Raw genomic sequence first — 19,176 nt, 5'->3', positions numbered from 1 at the left:
AGCTTAAATTTTCTAACAAACTCCTAATTACTTGCAGTACAAAAATCTAAGGATCATTTAATGAAAATAAGTATCAGTGTACTATGTAACAGCAGTCCAAAAACTGTTCCAAACTCAGCACTGACCATAAATGCAAATTAAAAAATGATTTACTGGAGGCATTTGAGGAAAATTTTACCTTGGAGGATAATAACTATTGGTATGTAGAAGGCCTCCCAGGCAAAAATTTTTTAGGAAATGATTCCGGAGTTATTTAATTTTAGTTTTTTGTTTTGTTTTGTTTTGTTTTCAGAAAAGGATGATGGTGTTATTTAAAACTGTGATACCTTCCACTTCCTTTTTCCAACAAATATGAAGAAACACGCACACCAAATTCTTCCAGCATGCACTCCAAACACAAAATATGAACAGTAAATTCAGAAATGCAAAGCAAGTTAACTTCCCAAATACTTGGAAAATTCAACATACATATGTACTGACATGCTGATGAAAGAATGTATGAGGTCACTATTAAGGTTAGAGTATGAGCTGGGGTGTGTATTGGTTTTAAGAAAATGCAACAGTGAGAAACAGATTCTTTTTGGCACATATTATTGTCAATCCTGTCAGGAACATGAAAGTGACAGCTGGTGTGGCAGATATTTTACCTAGTCCCTAATCTGGTGCTTGGAAAACTTGGAGTGAAGGAGAGGTAGTCTCTGTGATGTCAAATGCAATTTTTTTGGCATGTGTGTGTATTGTATGTATTTGTATATGCCAACAAAGAACAAAGTCAATGAACAATTCAGTTACTCTCAATAAAAGTTTAAATTCTAATCATAATTTTAAGATAGCCAAACAGATGATTATGAACATCATCTTGACATTCTTAAATTAAAACAAACCTTAGAGACCCCCAAAAAACAATTAACAGAATACAGACTTTTACTCTGCTTATCTCCAGTGGTGCATTCTTGCTTTTCTCATCTTTTCTTACCCATTCTTTTTTCTGTGTGTTATCTTACATTTGCTCTACCTTGTTCTTTACAACGGTCTCTAGAGCAGACATTGTAAAACACAAAATACAACAATGATCATTTCTAAAGTGATTTTGTGCAGCTATTATAGAATTTTTGAGAAGTAAGTGTTGAATTTTTGATTGGAATACAGTGCTGGACTTGGCCCTGAATAAAGTCCTGGCTCTGGATTCAGAAAACCATGAAAGTATTTCAGCATCTTGCATGAATTTTTTAGAAAACTAAAATATGATTCTACGGCAGCCTGGATCAAAAGAAAAGACTAGGCAAAAAAATCTCTTCTGAAGTCTCAAAGTAACTCCCTACTTTAGTGCTCTCATCTCCGCAGGCCATGAACTCTGTGAAAGACCCCTACACATGCACTAAGAACACAAAATTGAAGATAAATGCTACCCCTGGAGGACATTTTTTTAAGGCAGCAATAAAAGGGACTCTGTTTAAACACAGTGTTTTTTAAAGCAATGCATCACTCTAGTGAGTCTGTCTACCATCTTTTTTTTAGTTATGCAATGCTTCTGAGTCAGCAAGGTACCAATGTCTAAATATTTATGGAGCGTGGCAGCTTCAGAAAATTAGAGGGCAACATGAAAATGCACACTTCTTTAAAACAGAGTAGTTTTTCTCCATTAGGTCAAAAGAGAGTCTACAACAGGGCATTCATTTACCAGACTTAATTAAACCTTTGAAAGCATTCCAGTTCTCTCCTTCTCCACAATTTAGTATATAGCAACTTCATTTAGCTCTTAAAAAAAAAAAAAAAAGGCTTTTAGAAGTAAGGGTAATTACAACCAGTGACAGAATGAATTCTTTAAAAGATAAGTAAACAGATAAACTATGGGGTATTTCAATGAATCTCTTGAATTTTGCAAATGAAGTCCATCCCGATGCACTTCATGCTTTCAGACTACACCTCACTCTTGAGTACAGCAGACGCCATAATGCTACAGCAAGTGTGGGAAAGGCACCAATTTCCTCTCCTTCTGGCCTTTTGATTTTATAAACATTCTCATGTTTTTCTTAATTAGATATATTTTGCATATTACCCTGAAAAATATTTATAGAAGATTGATCTCATCAGAAGAAAATTGATAAAAATACTTGTTATTAACAAACTCTAAAAGTACAGAACAGTGGTTTCACTTGATCTGAAGCTATATGGTCTTACTGCTGGAACTTAAAGTCCTTGGGAAATTACATGCATGTGAGAACATAAGTCGCTGATTTTCCTTTATGTTTAGTCTTCATTTTACTGACTCAAATTGATCTAAACCTTATAGAAAAGAAAACTCAAAAGAAACAAAATCAAAGATGAATTGTTGTCACAGGTTATTAAAAGTATTAGAATTAAATCAGAAATCATTAAAAACTATGTGGTTTTATCTCTATGCTGCCTAGTGTTAAAAAAAAAATAAAATATGAAGGATTCAGGCTTTCACTTTGGCTAGTGCACCTGCACATTGTATTTTATACCATGCTTAGCATGATATAAAAAGAAATATTGGGACTGAATATATTTTAATATTATGCTCATAAGCAGCCTACTTAGCTATCTGCCGATTCAGTGTATGACCAAACCAAAGAGAAGCATTTTCCAAATTCTTCACAAGATCTTGTGTCTAGATGCTCAGTCAAGGAAAATGAAAGCACCTGGATCCACAAAAGACAATGGGATATCTGCTCTTACATTTAACAGGACCAGGATTTTTCTTGAATTCTTAGCTAAATGTTATAATACAAACATCAGAAGTGCTTGAGCCTGTAAAACGAGGTCTGAACAGACACTTTGCTTGTTCTTTCACTTCCAGTTGTAGCCAATTAAGTATCAAGTGTACGAGGAAGCAGTGTTTTAAATAGTTATCCAAGTGTTTGCAAGTTCCAAAATACAGACAGTATTATTTGAAAAACAAGCATTTACTGAGCTTTGGAGGAGCCATATATCTTCTAATAAGTTAATTTATACAATGTAACAATATAAATCTTTCAAAACTGTTTATGCTAAGAAATTCAAATGGAAGCCTTATATACACAAGAACTGTGAAGACACCCTGGCACATATGTTTGCTGTGGGCTGTTGCTGCTGATCTGTCTATAAACTGAAAGCTTATACAAAAAAAACAATTTAAAGTCATTATTGGGAGGAATTACTGAAAAAGTCTGAGAATGACAGACCAAAGAGCTCACAAGACTGGGATGCTGGTGAGCTGACTATGTGTGCAGTTAGAATACATAGAACTGTTGCTGTTTAACTTCATGAGCTATTATTTATTTCACATGCAAATAGGTCTCAGCACTCAAGTGTGGAAACCCTGGGACAAAGAAAATTCTTGTGGTATTTTTCCCTAGAGGGAAATGCCATTGGTATGCTCCCATTGTAATTCCAAATAAACTCAGAGAAATCAAGAGGTATGAATAATTCAAACAAGGTTCCAATTAGCCAACAATACAAGCCTAAACAAAGCATATTCCAATTATTATAGAATTAAAGATGGCCAAAAGCTAGAAGCTAAAATAGAAGCACATTTATACTTCAGGAAGACCTCTCAGATTCAACTTTTGGGGCTTTACAGGTTTGAGTCTGGTCAGGATACCACCAGAAAGAACTGCTAAGAACTGCATATGTAAACATATAATCTAACTTGATATCAGCTCTTCAAAAAGCAGAAGTGATTTGTGATCAGTTTGTGAGGCTGAATACAATCAAGTCCTAAAAAAAATGTATTTTGGACTGACTCTGAAATTGAACACTGCTTGGACAAATTCATATCTGGATACTGGGCTAACTTAAAGTAAGTTCAACTTAAAACAAGTATAGCTCTGACTTATGTCATATGATCATCTGTTGATCATATGGTCAGCAGATTCCTCGGACTAGGAGTGTTTTAAATAATTCCTGCACATCAGAAAGCTGCCAAATAGATTACTGTATTTATGCTATTTATTTATACTGAAACAAAACTGGTTGTACTGTATTCTAATGATTTGTGTATTAAGTTTCTGGTCACAGTGGATTTAAACAGAGAAGTTACACACACACACACACAAAAAAAAGATTGTGTTAATATTTTAATTAAGCTGATCAAGAGCCTTTACATGAAAAGGGATTAGTTAATGCTGCTGAAATAAGCAGCCTTTGTGATGTCTTGCCTGTTCTACTTCTAGCCAACTTAAGCCAATTACTAAAGCCAATTTACCTTTGTGTACCTTAACAGTATTGCCTGTAAGAGGGTCATGAGCTGTCATACTGTAATAGTTTGTATTCAGAATTAACATCAGTATTTAAGTCAAGTTCACTAACAAGTGTTCACCAAACACAGAGATTCACCTTCCTGATGGTATTTCAAGCTATTTCAGACTGGTCACATCCGTAGGCTCCTGACAGCCAGGGACTGGGTAAAGTGGGTTTGCAGAGCACTGAGTACAATTAATGAATGAAATATGCCTACTCTGCGTCTAGTCCCATGGCTGCGTACACAACTATAGGAGAAAAAAACTTATCCATTTATTTATTTATATTTCTGAGAAATCCAGCATGCTTCACTTCATGGAATAAATAATGATCACAATGGTGCATAAATGCATACTGAAAAAGCAAGCAGAGAATCTCCTGCTTCTAATCTCCATAATACAATTACTGCAGATTCTGGGGAAAGAGGATGGGAATGGACCAAACAGATTTGGCAAGGTCACTTGTTCTCCCTAAAATATTTCTCACATTGGCACTGTCAGAGAGGGAATATTGACCCCTGATGGACCACAGCTCTGATGCAGCAGTTCCCATGTGCCAGTCATAAGGCATTGGGAAAAGACTTTAGGTGGACAGGATTTGCAACAGAGTTCAAAGAATAGCGTACTCTGCGGGTATAACTACTGCCTAATAAAAGAGCAAAGTTAGATGGGTTAGTGCGCAAATAGGTCATGGTGCTCCAAAATGGTGAGTCTGTAAAGGACATCACAAAATCAAGCAGATTGGGCTTTCCATGAAACAGGCTAGCAGTTTGGTACAGCAGATGTAGGCAGCTCCTTTCAAGGAAAGATCAAGAGCAGAGTGAGAAAATACATCTGGACTGATCATATTAGTTTTATTATCCAACTTCTTTCTGTTCTTTCCGTTAAATTTCGAACATTGTAATCATATTATATTCTGGAAGTAATGCAATATTGCTGAAAAAACTTTATCTGGCATCAAGTTTTTGGTGTTTTATTCTCCAGCAGAAGAGCAGGAGGATGTTGTCAAGCTTTTTGTACAACTGCAAGACGGTATAGTTTTTATTATCATGTTGATTTGTAATGAACACACTATCTCATTAAGACATTCTATGGTACTTTATTTACCTTCCTTTCTTGCAGCCTCACTGCTATAGTATCAAGCTTTGAAATACTGGGTATGTGTAGCTTCAACAAGATGATTCAGTATGGTTATCTAGGCATGATATAATACATGATAACTCCAAAAGCATGACAATTTTTTGGATAGTGTTTACAGTAATTTTAAGCATGTGAGAAGGTGAGTGTGCTTTCTTCCTCCCTTCCCGCAACCGAATTCACAATTCAAACTCTGTTCCACCTCAACAATGCTAGTTAAAATCCCTTACCTTTTCCATTCATTAAAATGGAAGTCACAACTTGCTTTCTGGTACTCCCTGCTTTTTTACGCATTACATCACCAACAGCATTTTACGGACAGTTGTGCAGTTCCTATAACTCCATTAAAAAATCTTTCTATTGGTTGGATTTCCCAGCCCAATCGAATAAAAGATAATGATATTCATACTTGCTGTGTGCCCTCATGTATTATTTCTGGGTCTTGGTGTTTAAATCTCAAAACTGTGTTCAGTACCTCTTTTCTAAATTCAGTCTGGATTCACCCTAGAAGCAGAGAAAGTAGGTCTGGCAACTCTAGAGAATAATGGCCATCTTAGACTCCCACAGATGTCCAGAAAATATAAAACTCACAGAATATCAAAGCTCCCACAATCTTCCACTCACCAGTGACAGGCAGGGAGAACAAGAAAGGCATAAATGCCTTTCAATAAGCTCCAATTGAATGAAAGAACTTTATCAGAATTACATAAGGTACTTCCTATGTGTGTGCATTACATGCCAAAACATTCACCTATGTAGTTTCTTGAGAGTTTTGCATGTTACTGAAACTGCAGACTGCACCACTGATGCTATCTGTATATGGTCCTGGGCAACCTGCTGTAGGTGTCCCTGCTTGACCAGGGAGCTTGGACCAGATGGGCTCCAGAGGGCCCTGCCAACCTCAACCATTCTGTGATTCCACGATAGGCAGTGGCAAATTATCTTTGGAAGAAAAAAATGAATGAGAGATCTTGAGACTCTTCTTCATAGTTAATAATACTTTTTCTTGTGAAAAGTCTACTTCTGATGAAGATCAAGGCTTCACAGACATTGAAAAATAACCTTTCCTAACAAACGTACAACACACAAAATTATTAAGCAGAAGTAATGTAAAGGGAGTGGTTAGAAAATCTTTAAATAGAAGGAAGTCCTCAACTATAACCATAACAGAACTGGCACTTTGCCACATTTCCAAAATAATCAGATATTTGATAAAAATCTAGAAAGCTGACAAAATCTCAAAAGTACCAGAAAGTCTTGTTTGGATACAATGTAAAAGAAAACCACTTCAGAGACACTGTTTATTTTCTTGTAAAGATTAAATATGCATTTTTGCTGTTCAGCTAAACATCACGCACTTTCTTCTCTATTTTTAAATCCAGTAAACATTCTAGACATTCCTAGTATTTATAACATAATCTCCCTATAGAAGATGATAAAAATACACCATCATGAAGCACACACATTTACTGTAATCCTGCTGCTGCTATCCTGGGAAAAAATGTATTAACAAATATAAGCAACAGGTGCTTTCTAAAATGCATGTCATGGTCAATTAGTGTGTATGTATTTGAAATACATGTTTGTGTTAAAACTTTCCAGTTAATTTCTATTAATGGAGATCTCTTTGTCTAAGCATCTGTATCACAAGTATATATTTGATCAATTATGATACTTCAGGTAATGTTCACATGACATTTTTGAGAGGAAAAGATTGAAGAGGGGAGTAAGATAACTACAAATGGGAGAAAACGGCAAAATTGTCAACTGCATCTCTTCAAACAATAAATACTTCAAGGTGTATGTCAGCCACTATTGTTCAGGCATAAATTTCTCCACTGTTTCATCTTCCTGATACAGTTTAACACTATGATTCTCTGATCAAATTATATTCCTGGCAAGCATAGCTGAGGGGTTGGGAGAAGAAATGAATGCAGATGGTCATGCCTCAGTGGCATGTAGGTACTGACATATTCCAAACAGATTAAAGGCAGGGAGGTTCAAGGAATTGCTAGGAGGAAAAAAAAAATGGTGTGAGGGGACATTTTTCATTTTAAGGAATGAAAAGATCTCTCTGTTCTCAACAGTCTTTGCCTGCAGAAGCAAATTGTGCATAAACCTAATCTTGGCCCTAACCAAGCATCCCTAACTAAGCAAACTTAATCTAAATTTTCAGTAGTTTGAATGGAGACTGATACCATCACAATATAACTACTTCTCATGACCTGATTATTACACTAACATCTAGATGATTTATCATCATGTGACTCCATGCATTAATAAGAAAGGGAATTTCTAAGCATAAACAAGAAGACTAATGCCTGCATATGATTTTTATTTTTTTTTTTTTTATGAATAATGTACTTCTTCCAGTACAGTAAAATAATATCCAGGATGTGTTCCCGTGGCATTTTCTTTTATGACTTCAGACAGTCAAATGTGAGCGACTCAGAGGAATATGTAGCTCACTGCCTGATGTGAGTGAGTAACTCTGAGCTGTTCTGTGAAGAGAGATTGTCATCAATCCTGTGGTTCTTTTAATGTTCTCAGATCTTCTCTGGATGTAAAGAGAACTGTTTGTTTCAGTGCAGAATAAAGAGGTCTAATAAAAAGCCAAACCAGAATCAAATCATATATAAAAAAAGTGATGATTTTGTTGCCTTCTCCTCCCCTTCCTTTCCATGCCTGTAACATCCTTAGGCAAGATAGATGAAGCTTCCTATCCTTTATCCTCTACTAGATCTAACACTTGCAGAATTCCTACTATCATTTCCTTAACTTTGTCCCTCCCTCACAATAGAAGCATGTTTGGTCTCCCAGACAAGGTCAACTGTTACACTGCTTGTCTGTGCAGCTCTCACCACATCTATATTTGCTTTTGACTTCTTGGTCTTTTTTTTAAAAGAGCTATTTGCAAAAGCAGTTTGAATTCCTCCTTCTGCCAGTTCTGTGCTAAATGAATTTGCTTCTCATCTAACTCAAATTAGCTATGTTAATGCCATTAATAATCTCTTTTCAGCAAAACTTGGAACCAGACTTCCAACACATTCCCCCTTGAATGTCAGTCATCTTTAACATTAACATCTTTAACCTTACCCTTACAGAATTTTTTTCCTCTCTTGATTTCCACCATTCATATCTGTACCTATAATGTATCCTTAGATGGATCCTCAGATGGACCACTTTTTTATTTTTCTTTTGGGGTGCCACAGAGCTCTATTTTTAGTGCTCTTATTTTTATTGGTACTCTAGTCTTTATGTCCAGGTAATTGCAACTGCAAGCATAAGATAAGCTTAAATTTCTACTGCTGAAGGAGAGGTTATTTACTGTAATTAATTTTCAATTTGCATTGTTTATTTGTATATTTAGATAGTTGATATACCTATATGCATTGCTGTTAGCAATACAGGATTACACAGAAAAGCCCTGACCCTCCATTAAGGCATACAAAAGTTCATAGAAAAGGGCTTGCTGATGTCTAAAACAAAACAAAACAAACAAAAAACAAAACAAAACAAAACAAAACAAAAAGAGTCCAATCCTGAGGATCAGCCTCTAAAGTGTGTTTTTTTTTTTTTTCAGGAAAGATCTTATAGAATTTTTATAGAATTTTTATAGAATTTTATAGAATGTTCCAAAACATTTAGTGCCCTAAGCAAATTAAAGGCAGTGAGGTATAACTTGATGCGCAGTGTGCTGGTTTAACAGAGTGCCAATTCCCTGCACACATAAGAAGGAAGCTTGTTCCTGATATCATCTCCATTATTTCTAGGTGGTGACATGAATACAAGTGTGGAAGTCTTAAAAATCATTTCTTTCTGCTTTGAGCTCCCAAACATGATGTATGAATGGTATGCCATAGAAGTTCTCAGACAGCAGAAATAAGCTTCAGGGACCTATAAACCTGGAAAGTATTCCTAAATGGAAATGCATCTTAGTGGTTACATTCCTATCATCAACCAAAGAAATACTGGGGATCTAAATCGGGTAGTCGGCTTGAACACTCAATGTATCGAAAACAAATAGTACACACTTGGAAGCTATCTTGCACGTTGCACACTGCATAGAGCATTACAATTGATGGGATGTGGCAAACATGTCCAAGAAATTCTTCTCTGGAACAGTGAGGCCAGTCACGGGGGAAGGGGATGGGAATGCGGTTGATTCTCAAGGAGGAGATTTACAGTCTGAACATATATTTGAAATGAGAGGGCTTGTCCAGCTGTCTTCAGAAGGACAGCTAAGACATGCTTCTGGCTGTAACAGTCTTTGGTACTTCCCTGGGAACTCCAGTGAGGATACACATTTAATGCACACCACCTGCCATTGAAGAATCTCAGAAAGCGCTGCTGGTTAAGTTAAAAATCATCTACTTGAAACTACCACCAGGAAATGTGCAGTCTTTAACATTTGCATCAACACATGCAAATGTGCATCAACTACCATCAGAATCTGGCCAATCCCAGACGTGAGTACAGACTGGGAGAAGAAATCATTGAGAGCAGCCCTGCAGAGAAGGATTTGGGGGTTCTGGTGGAGGAAAAACTTGACATGAGCCAGCAGTGCACACTTGCAGACCAGAAGGTCAACTGCATTCGGGGATGCATCAAAAAAAGGAGTGGCCAGCAAGTTGAGGGAGGTGATTGTCCCCCTCTTTTGTGCCCTTGTGAGGCCCTACTTGGAGTGCTGCATCCAGTTCTGGGGCCCTCAGCATAAGGATGTAGACCTGTTAGAGCGGGTCCAGAGGAGGGCCATGAAGCTGATCAGAAGGCTGGAGCACCTCTTTTATGAAGAAAGGTTGAAAGAGCTGGGGATGTTCAGCCTGAAGAAGAGAAGGCTCTGGGGAGACATCATAGCAACCTTTCAGTACTTAAAGGAAGCTTATAAACTAGATGGATTTTTTTACATGGGCAGATAGTAATAGGATAAGGGTAAACAGTTTTAAACTAAAAAACGGGAGATTTAGATTAGAGATTAGGAGGAAATTCTTCACTCGGAGGGTTGAGAGGCACTGGAACAGGTTGTCCAGAAAAGTTGTGGATGCCTCATCCCTGGAGATGTTCAAGACCACGTTGGATGACGCCCCAGGCAGCCTGATCTAGTGGGTGGCATCCCTGCCCATGGCAGAGGGGGTTGGAACTAGGTTGTCTTTTAAGTCCCTTCCAACCCAAACCATTCTGTGATTCTATGATTCTATGAAAATAAGAACTCTGAAAATGTATGATGTTGTCATTCCTTTGATAAGTATCTGCTTAGAACCTGCTTAGATGATGGATCAGTCTTGTTTGCTTCAATCCAGAACTGCCACTGTTATAAGGTAAGAGAGAGTAGACTGGGAGAAGTATTTGCCACCAGTGTGACTCCAATGGTTTTTTACCCACAGTCCTAAAATAAGAATTGCATGAGGCTGTACTCTGCCAAACCACAAGAGCTAGGTTCAGAAATGCAAAATTAAGTGGTAAGTAAATCCTTGGTAGGAGGGACGCCAGAGAACGTATAAGCTCTGCATTACCATGACAAATTCTTCCCAGGGAATGGGGAGCATGATACTTCAACCACTGCTTACAAAGACCAAGGAAGAACTGCACGCAGGGACAGGCTTAGCTATACTGAAAGCAAAATGTCCACATACCACCACCACAACCACCCTCCCCGCCCCCCCTTCTTGGTAACATCCCAGCTTGAGGCCACATGAAGGCATGGACAACTTGGACAGTTATCAAGAGCAACCTGGAGCCCTTTGATCTACTTCATTGTCCAAACTCTGGTATAATTAATAGGAACAGAAATCAAATGTGGACTTTTAATTATGCAGATCAGGGTCTGCTCTGAGAAGTAACAGGTCTCCAAGATGGTGGAAGGTCATGAGAGAGTTTCAGTTGTAACACAGACACCACTGCTCATCATGTGGCCAGTTACTTTATAGTGCACCTGGCAGGTGAAAGTAGGGAGGGTAGCAATACTACACAAAGCAAATAGGCAATATAGGGAATACTCCAGGCCATTCTTCACTAAGGAGAAGAAAATGAATAAAGTGCTGTGAAGACAGTTGGAGCCAGCCCCAGGATCCTTGTAGACACAGATGGAACCAGAGGAAAAGAGCCAGATCAATGAAATGTATCAAGATGAAGGGTAAACTATATGGTTTCAGATGTTTGACCTGGAGCACATACATTGTTAATATTGTAGCCAGCATTGACATTATTGTCTCTTTGCTAAAATTAGTTTTTCCAGTCAAAGGATGCCTCAAAGATCAGATGGTGTGAAGGAGACCAAAATGGCTACGCTCCCTAGATGCAGAGGGTGTAGCCAGGGAACCACTGCAAAAGTAACAGCTATTCTTAATTCCTGTGGTATTGTACAATAGAGTTTTCTTTGTTAAAGATGCAGTGAGAACAAGGAGTCCTCCTATAACACATGGGGACAGTTTGCCACTACAGTCTTCCAAGCTGTGATAAACTTCTGAACTTAGCAAACAGCCCTGGATCTGCGGCTGTCGCTTTCCATACAGCTGGAAACAAGGCTGCACATCCTTATTTCCAGGGTTTTCAACATCCTAGGGAACTATATTTATCTCAAAATGTAGAGATACTGCAATGGCTCTATGAGATGAACAACTCCTTCTGTCATTCATCTCTTGAATCTCATGAGGACAGAAGCTATAAAACTATATAGACATACATCTACTCAGTAGGAGAGAAGAAATTTCAGGAGACTTGCAGAGCAGAGGGGAATTCTAAGATGATAAAGGAAATTCCCATGCTAATGGTACACAAAAATACAAAAGATATGGCTTTGATCTGTGTTCCCAGAAAGCTGACCAAATGGAGAAGAAATTATGATTACCAGCTTTTTCATGGCTGTATGCATGCTGTATACAAAGGTAGAGGCCCCTAGGTGCTGTTTTTGATATCGTACATAGGAAAACTTCTCTGGCAAAATGAATAAAGTATGTATATTCCCGATGAGGTCATGCTAAATAGCCAGTGATCTAGAATACAGGTAGAGTGTAATGGGAAGGAGAATAATTTATTATTATTATTATTATTATTATTATTATTATTATTATTATTATTATTATATTTTTCTTCTATTCCAGATCTGAATACTCTCATCCAAATTAAAGTCACCTTTCTAACAAGTTACCTGTCTGAGCAAAGTTCTTAATCTTCCTCTCATCGTTTCCATGCAGTCATTTACATAACATCTTTGTATATTCTTTGTCTGCTCTCCTTTAAGCATCTCCCCGCCCCCCCTTCCCAAGCTATAGTTATATCTTGCAGATTTTTTCTATGTAACATGGCTAAAATATGGGCTTTCCTACCTTTAAACACAGGAAACCTCTTGTGGGAGTTCAGAATTTAATTACTCTGTTGGTTTTTTTTTTTGTTTTGTTTTGTTTTGTTTTGTTTTTTGAATTTTTTTGTTTCTTTCCCTCAAGTTTTACTGAGATAGCTTACCTAGACATCATGCTGTGAACTTATCACCTGAAAGTATTTGTTTTTCTACCCTTTGTGAGAGCTACTCTTACTGAATCCCAGATTCACTTTGCCTATCAGAGAGGACAGGGAAATAAGCTTTTGAAACCATCCTGACAACGTTGCGAGACGCCATTCCTTTTGGTTATATTTTTTTAACAGAGATTTGTACCAGCTGAGGCCTTGTCCTTTCTCTTATGCAAACTACATCTTCCCCCAAAAAAACAGCCATCAGCTCATTACTGAGAAAACTCTATGTATATTTGTTAACACCTCTCTGGTAAAGGAGAATAGAAGTTCATCACACCTTTTTATTCTGAATTGCAAGATTCTTCTGCAACTTCACCACCAGATTTAGATTTCATTATCTTGAGTAACAACTTGAAAGATTTTTCATTTTAATATTCATCCCTTTTCCTTTTTGAACATCATGAGTCACTTACAAGCACAGATCTTTGGGGGAGGCGAATCATAGTCTGTCTTTTTTAAAACTCTGATCAGTTATTCCTTGTTTTCCATTCTTAATGAAAAGTTGTTAATGGATTTTATGGGCTTCTCCAAGAAACAACTTATGAGTGATCCCTGGTCTCTCTGGCCCCCAGTTCCATCTTACAGAGCTGCCATTTCAACCAATGGAAAAAAATTACTGAAAATCTGCAAAGCATAATGTTACTTTTTTTTTTTTTTTACGTGGAAATATGTTTACTTTTTTAGACCCAATTACTTGGAGGTATATACACTCTGATTAACACACTTCAGGCTATTCATTTCATTTCTGAAAACTTAGTGCACAAGCAGGCACTATAGAAATACAGGAACTAGATTACTAACTTGTGTTCTGTTCATTTAAGCACACCAAACCTGGAAAACACAAAATTCGAGTCTCTCATTCCTTTGTATTTTCAGAAGACTTTCACAGCAGCCAGTCATGAAATCTGTGAAGAACCACTGATAGTCATGGGGCAACAGTCAGAATTTAAACAAAAGGAGATCAGTATGGGAAGAAACTGGCCTGCACAAGAAAGGAGCTGGGATTACTTTTTAAAACTCATACTGAACTTCCATTAGTAACGAAACAATTTCTACACATAGCCAACTTTCTGTATATATTTCTATGTGTTACACTTGTGTGGAACACTCACCTGGATCTGCTCAAAAGTATAGAATGAATATCTTGGGTCATACATCTTGAGTCTGTATGGCCAATCTCGCCCAAAACTGCCTAGCAAAGCCAGAAGATTCTTGCAGCATTCAGCACTGAGCAGAGAGGAAGAGCTCACATGTGGGCCCACTTGACAGTGAAAATAGGGATGACATTTCCAAGCTTCCCAGTCCTCATAGAGCTCCACATAACAAAACCCACACAATCTCATATAAAATTCCATGGGCCTTAGAACATACCACACTTCTTTTATACCAAATGATGCTGTGCTTTACAAACAATTTTTAGACATAGTATGCTAATGACAATATTATCCTCCTTGTATATTAACATTCCTGGATACTGAGGGATGCTGCTCAGCAGTGCCTGCGCAGCACATCCCTGTCTGAGGATGTTTGACTGCAGGATACTTAAGAATACTTAAGGAAAGCGTACATACTGTAGGGCTGGTATGCTTTGTGGCACATTTAGCAGTTCTGGTTTCCACCTATTCATCCTGTTCACACTCTGACTCTGCTAAGAAGTGATTTGCGAGCACCTCATCAACCTGTAACCTTGGCTTCCTCTGGTGGAAAACCTAAGCATGTGAGCAAAAAAGGAGCTGGAGGGTGGGTGTTGGGGGCTGGCATGAGAGGGAGAGAAGCTGTGGGACTGCAGCAACACTAGGAAGCAACCAATACATCACCAAACATCATCTACCTGTATAGACATGTTCACTTTGTCCTGCTTCAGCTTCAGACTTCATACACTTTTTTTATGTTACAGAAAGTTCTCTCTATCACAAAAATGTTCCCTGCTTAAGCAGGGACCTCACACCACCTTCTTGCTAAACTACACAATTTTCTACATATATTCTTGTAGCTCTTTACTGAAGCATTTTCAATTTATTAACATCTTTTTAAAGGTATTATTAATGAAATTAAATACAATATTGTAGAAACAATCTTATTAGTGAGGCACATGGTCACATTGATTCCCATTTGTATCAAATACACTACTACTTCCCCAAAAAAAGGGTCAGCTCTGCTAACTACAGATTTTTACTAAAAGTTCACATCCACTTGGCAATGTGCTACAACTCTAACACCTTTTCTAACACTCTGATACTCAGGATGTGGTAAGCAAGACCTGTATTTTCATTGAACACAACTCCCTCTGTTGGACTGCAGCATGTCTGTATCCCAAACTGTAAAAATTACCTTTGAAGCATGGTTTTACAAACTGGTAGGAAACAGTGCCAAAGATAAGATTGACAAAATGAAAAAAAAAAAAAGTCTTTATTAAATGCATTAAAGTCTCCTATGTTAGGAGTCTTTTCATAAAAAGGGCCTTTCCTGCCTTTCAATATATATGAGAAAAACCCTGCTACCAGCTACAATTAAGAATGCTTTTGTACATAGATGTGTACTGGAAGACAGTTCCAATGGGAATTAATAAGAGCTAATTGTAAGGAAGAAAAAAATGATAAGACAACATCAATCTTAAGAAAAAATCAACATGAAAAAATATATGCTCAAAATTTTTTGCAACTTTGACTTTATTTTACTACTTGTGCAGCTGAAAGCACCACAGACTGCATGAAGAAAGAACAGCAATGTTAGTTTTTCAAAATTGTCAAGGGACAGTACTGTCACCACAAAAAGATTTTCAGTCCAACACTCTAATTCTCTTGCATTTTCCCTAGGATGGATTACAAATGATATTTCATATTCTTACAACATCTTTGATATGATCTGTTTAGAGACAAAACACTGGAGATCTTTCAGTACATTTTTTAATATGTTCAGGAAGAAATATATATATATATATGAATTCTATCTTTTTGGACCATTATAGAAAAGTTTTACAATGTATTTTCTGTCCAAGATACTCTCCTGCTTTTTCTAATGATGGCAGTACTTTCAACAGAAAGTAAAGAAACAAATTGATTATAAACAAGCAGAAGGGAATTATAATTTTATTTCAACAAAATGTAAATCATTGAAAGACTATTATCTTTTAAAAGAAAAAAAATATTCTAGGTTTCATTAACTGATAAACTTCTGAAGAAAAGATTAATGTGGCTTTTTTTCCATTGAAGGAAAGAGATTTGAAAAAAAAAAAAAAAGGCTCAAGTGACATATTCCTTCTTGAATGAGATAGTTGTGAAGAAAAAAAAATCACAAAAAGCAAGGCAAGACAAGGGGATTGTAAATGATGCTGTAGGCAATGTATATTCTAATAAACAGACTTTAAAATCCTTATTTTTATTTTAACCCTTAATAGTAAATACCAAAATCATTTTACCACAGTAGATTTATCCAGCAGAGAAGCAAATCTCACCAGTTAATGACAGCCATGAGGATTCTGGTAAAGCTAACTATACAAAAACTGGATGCTGCTGGAGTTTACAAGTTTTAATTTTTATCAACTTGGACCTGTGGAGCTGGTTCAACTGGTCTACAGTTTTTTTCTGTATCACTGCCAATATGAGAGCACAGTACAAGACATTGCAACAGACTTAACTAGAAGAAAACTAAAAGAGAAACATTTAAAACATTTTAAAAATAAACATGAAAAGATGTTTATGAATTAGGGTAACAGCTGAACTGAGATACTTTAAAAATCATTTGAAAGATGAAGCTAATAGCAAGAGGAAAACCAAATGGTGAGTGAAACAGAACTTGGGAATATTGGTAATGATTAATTATGAATTGATATTGGTATCATCTACAGAGCATATCAAGTATTCCCAGCAGCAGACAATCCATGTCAGCGTTCTCTAACTTAAGCTAATAAAATGTCTTAGACATCACCTCCTGGGACGGGTATCAAATAGCAAATGAATACAGAAAACATTTCTTCTTAATTGCAAGTTATGAGAGCAAGGATCATGAAAACATATGTGAAAGAGAAGGGTGGTGGGATTCTTGAGGTTTATAAGCTAAAAAGGTTGAAATGAAGGCAGTGGGTGAATGGCTAATATGCATAGGAATACGAATGAATGAATGGCTAACATACTTTTCAGGAGTATCATAGCACCGAATGAGTGGATAGCATGTTTATAGGAATAGCTTGATTACTGCTGATTTGATGGATGATGTTCTGAAAAATCCTGATAGGACACAGTATTACATACTGGCCTATTTCAGATATGTAAACTAGCTTTGAACACAGTTACTTTTTTTTTTTTTTTTTCTGAATATTACAAATATCCAAGAGTCCACTGCCACAAGAAGAAGAAATTTGGTTTATCATTGCCTAATGGGCTAACAAAATTGAGAACTGCCATGGGAAATACCTGAAAATGTGATAAAATATTGCCTTCTGCTAGGCCACATCAGTTTGCAATCCAAATGAGACAAATGAAGAGCAGACTCAATACCTGGGGTCTCTGAGGGGCTTTGGAAGAAAGCTGACAAATTTGAGCTACTTTAACTACTTTAAAGTGTACCTTAGTACACTTTAAATTTCCTATCACAGTTAAAGAAATCAGTGGGATAAAATTGGTATTTCAAAAGGCAGGAAAATAACCTGATCTGACTGTAGAGGTAAAAAAAAGAAAGTGACTGAATTACTAGAAATTACTACTTCTAGTAGTTGAACTGATGCTTTAGCACTGTGTGAGTACTGATGCATGATGGTGTACAGGAGTGTTCAAAGCACCCCATTTGAGAGCCAGAGCACCTGAGACATATTCTGTGGCCTGGCTGAGTTCAGAGTTCTGCTTGCAGGAGGGGGAATACAGACCAAAGAGAACCCTGCAGGTACTGAGGTACTGTTGCAGCATCGGTGCAGCAACCTGAGGTACTGTTGCAGCGACCATGCTTCCCTATACTGTACTAGAGATAGAGATAGAATCAAGAATCCCGTATGCCATGTAAAGATTTTCTTGTCAGCAGGAAAGGAAGACCCTTTTTTTTTTTTTTTTTTTTGAGATGCAAACCTTGTGCAAACTATTATTGAGAGAGTATTTCTCCCTGTAGCTTGGCTTTGGCTTTGGCTTATGGAAATGAAGTTAGATAGATATCAGAGCGGTGGGTCCCTCAGCAATCCTAGATGGTCAGTAACCAGTTACATAACCTGGGGAAATAATATCACTTTTCTGTGCTTTTGTCTCTTCTTGTTTGTCTTGTCTGTCTGGAATGGCAGGTTTTAATGTGATTAGAGTAAGGAGTGATTATCTCTCCATCTGTGTGTGTAATATTAGAGTTCCACGCTGGTGTTCCCAAAGTTCTCAGCCAGGGCCACTAGGTGCTGCTGTAATATGAGTAATTAAAATAATAACTAGTATTAAGGAAATTGCCTATATTCTTACTGTGGACTTTCAAAAAGCCCAAAAGCAAGAAAAGAAACTTATTCTAAACCTCCAAATTTTATGAAAAGTAAGAACGGAAAAAAAGAAAAAAAAAAACTTATTATGCATTTTGCTGGAACTCTATTATTTTCCTTTCACAGCTTTGCAGAAAACCACTGCAAATACCTTCCACCTTTTAAAAACGCACTGAATAAATGCAACACTTTTGTATTCCATTCCCACTTTTAAGCCGAGCTTCAGCAGTTTGCTATTATGCAAACTCATCCAAACCATGATACTCTGAAATCCTTGCCAGCTACACTATATTCATAAGCACGCCTTATTCATATACCATTTGGATGTGAACAGACAGGCAAAGTCCACAGCATGGGGGAGAATGGTTGTAATCGTAAATGATTCAGTAAATGCATGGTGATGTTACTGATGCTCAGATTTTGTACCTGCCAGTTCTACAGCCTTCCAATGAGGATTTATCTTATTAAATGTAGTTTACTAACCATAAACACAGTACAAGATTAATCAGACTCCGTATGAATCACAGTCACAAAATGCTTGTTGCCTGAGCGTATTAAAATGTCTTTAAGCAGCTGCCAGCTATATCTCAGAGAGCTATATGACTAAAGTGCTATTTCTGAAAGTCTTGGAGTCAGTGCATCTAACTGGACTTTACAGTGGACAATCCAAAAGGCTATTTATATTCAGAAATAATTTGGCAAGTCTTGTTCATCAAACCAGTTTTCCAGACACAAAGACTCCACTTAGAAATTTGTTCTTGGATTTATTGCCCTTAAAAATGAAGTTAAATGAAATTATCTGGATAATCAGGAGAAGAACAGGTTCACTAAAGCAGTTCTGGATTA

The 19,176-nt window shown here is 37.1% G+C and overlaps 1 protein-coding gene across 1 annotated transcript in view; it reads right to left on the bottom strand.

Moving 5' to 3' along the window:
• The window catches only part of NAV3 (neuron navigator 3), a 423,218-nt gene that overhangs the window by 170,541 nt on the left and 233,501 nt on the right, over positions 1–19,176 (bottom strand).

This window comes from Anser anser (genome assembly GCF_964211835.1).
Source record: "Anser anser genome assembly, chromosome: 1".
In the NCBI taxonomy this organism is placed as follows: Eukaryota; Metazoa; Chordata; class Aves; order Anseriformes; family Anatidae; genus Anser; species Anser anser.
This window is presented reverse-complemented; position numbering and strand designations above follow the sequence as displayed.